Source organism: Schistocerca gregaria, unplaced genomic scaffold (assembly GCF_023897955.1).
Source record: "Schistocerca gregaria isolate iqSchGreg1 unplaced genomic scaffold, iqSchGreg1.2 ptg000640l, whole genome shotgun sequence".
In the NCBI taxonomy this organism is placed as follows: Eukaryota; Metazoa; Arthropoda; class Insecta; order Orthoptera; family Acrididae; genus Schistocerca; species Schistocerca gregaria.
The window spans coordinates 320,001-322,500 of NW_026062026.1; the positions used below are offsets into that span (position 1 = coordinate 320,001).

At 55.0% G+C, this 2,500-nt stretch overlaps 1 non-coding gene across 1 annotated transcript in view; it reads left to right on the top strand.

The window, feature by feature from the left end:
• Nucleotides 1-2,348: 2,348 nt before the first annotated feature.
• Nucleotides 2,349-2,500, top strand: part of LOC126317641 (small subunit ribosomal RNA) — a 1,893-nt gene continuing 1,741 nt past the window's right edge. Inside the window, exon 1 of the ribosomal RNA XR_007556786.1 lies at nt 2,349-2,500. This exon is cut by the window's right edge and continues 1,741 nt beyond it. This is a non-coding gene — a ribosomal RNA (small subunit ribosomal RNA).

The window sequence follows — 2,500 nt, forward strand, 5'->3', positions numbered from 1 at the left end:
CTTAACCTAAGTTACACTGCACCTTAACCTAAGTTACACTGCACCTTAACCTAAGTTACACTGCACCTTAACCTAAGTTACACTGCACCTTAACCTAAGTTACACTGCACCTTAACCTAAGTTACACTGCACCTTAACCTAAGTTACACTGCACCTTAACCTAAGTTACACTGCACCTTAACCTAAGTTACACTGCACCTTAACCTAAGTTACACTGCACCTTAACCTAAGTTACACTGCACCTTAACCTAAGTTACACTGCACCTTAACCTAAGTTACACTGCACCTTAACCTAACTTACACTGCACCTTAACCTAACTTACACTGCACCTTAACCTAAGTTACACTGCACCTTAACCTAAGTTACACTGCACCTTAACCTAAGTTACACTGCACCTTAACCTAACTTACACTGCACCTTAACCTAACTTACACTGCACCTTAACCTAACTTACACTGCACCTTAACCTAACTTACACTGCACCTTAACCTAACTTACACTGCACCTTAACTGTCACATGTAACGTCACAGGAATGTAGCTTTGCCTAACAGCAACCCTCTGAACATAGTTCACTGCTTGGATCCTCTGGTGTCATGTGTATTTCTTGATGCCATGGTGCGTACCCTCACATAAAGGTCTTTCGAGTGTTGCGTACTTTCTACACAGTCCCGCTAACCACTGGAAGGGTGTACCGCTACAGAACGAATATCGCCCTCCCCTCCTGCCCTTCCAAGCTGGTCGGTCAGGCGTTTGTTTGTGAAATGAGCCTTGCAGCTGTTCAGTTGCATTCGGTTGTCGATGCAGTCAGTGTACGTTGTGGTACGGCCTGTGTGGACTGTCCGCTGATGTACGCGTAACCCACACTGATCATCCGTCGTTACGTACTGAGTGACATAATGTGGCACATGCTTGACCGTACACCGGCTGCGCCCTACAATGGCGAATCATAAGGGCCATATGTTGTGCACGATGCTACTTGTCTCGTCTCCCCATTACAGCGAGATTGCACTGTTGTACGCCGTACAGACATGTGGTAAGTAGGTACGGACGAAAGTATTGCATGTTGGCCCCCCCCCCCCTCCTCCCTCTGCCGGGAATCAGCGTGAGCCGTCTGTTGATGTAGCGACGAGGGTTTTCCTATTTAATCGTATTGCCCCACACAACATGATAGCACGGTGGACCGCGTTCCACATCTGCGACATGCTACAGAGGCCGGTTGACAGTCGACCGCGCAAGGGACATTGCACACGTGCGCGGACCATCTTCCACGTGTTCTCTCGTGTACATGCCGCAGTGTGTATGTGGGCTGATGTAGCGTGTCGTGACACATAACATGCAGGCATGCCAGAATCGTAGATTTCGCAAATGTAGATTGACGTATACGTTTGCTGCCAAAGATCCGCAAATGAACTGGAAATCAGTTGTTGAGCGGTTGTTCGCGCTGCAGGTGCATCGGTGATAGCGACGATCGGTACATCTGTGAACCGGTTGTTTCGGCGGTACCCGCCATGCCCCCGAACCTGAGTTGGCCATGTGGGTATGAAGCGATACGAGGCTGTGGCTTGGCGGGACAGTCCCCGGCCGGTGAGGGGGGGCCGCCCGGCGTGCTGGCCGCGCGCTGCGTGAGCGCACGCACTACAGCCGGCTGGTGGGGGGCGCCCAGTGGCAGGAGCGCCGGCCGACGGGCCCGGCTGGCGTCCCAGCTATGCGCCGGCGCACCCTGCGCGCGGCGCCAGGCGGCCAAAGTGGGTTCTGCCGAGCCCGGTGCGAAGCGCGGTGGACATCTGCAGTGTGCTGGTCCGATTGCGGACTGTGTGCGTTGAGGATGCGCCGCCGCCCGGCACTCGGCGTCGCGACGCCGTCTGCTGCTCGGTCGCCCCCAGCGGTTCTCGCAGGTGGTTTGTATCGCAGCTCTGCGGACGTGTTGGCGCGTGCGCTGTGCTGGGAGAGTTCGCTTACACTAGATCGCGTGTTTTTGCCCTTCTGTGGCGCTGGCGTTGGAGCTGCCGGTCACCGTAGGTGGCGCGTGTTGTTTCCCGCCGGCAATGCCACGACAGCACGCTCCCGGGCCTCTGTCGGCAGCGGCAAGCTCAGTTGGGAGCACGGGTGTTCGCACTGAAAGCGTCTACTCGCCTATCTCCGGGCGATTGCGCCTCTCTCGAACCCGACCAAGTACTTAGGACGGCGCTGCGCGCCGCCGGGACCTGAGAGGGTTTCGAGGTGTATCGTGCAGGGGAGCTCAGCCTCCTCCTGTTTGCAGAATAATTGAGCGGACGCTTGCGTGTTCGCGCGGGCCCTCGGGACACACTCCCGGGCGGCCGGCTGCTCAGCTCTCGTTGACGCAGCTCCCTGGTTGATCCTGCCAGTAGTCATATGCTTGTCTCAAAGATTAAGCCATGCATGTCTCAGTACAAGCCGCATTAAGGTGAAACCGCGAATGGCTCATTAAATCAGTTATGGTTCCTTAGATCGTACCCACGTTACTTGGATAACTGTGG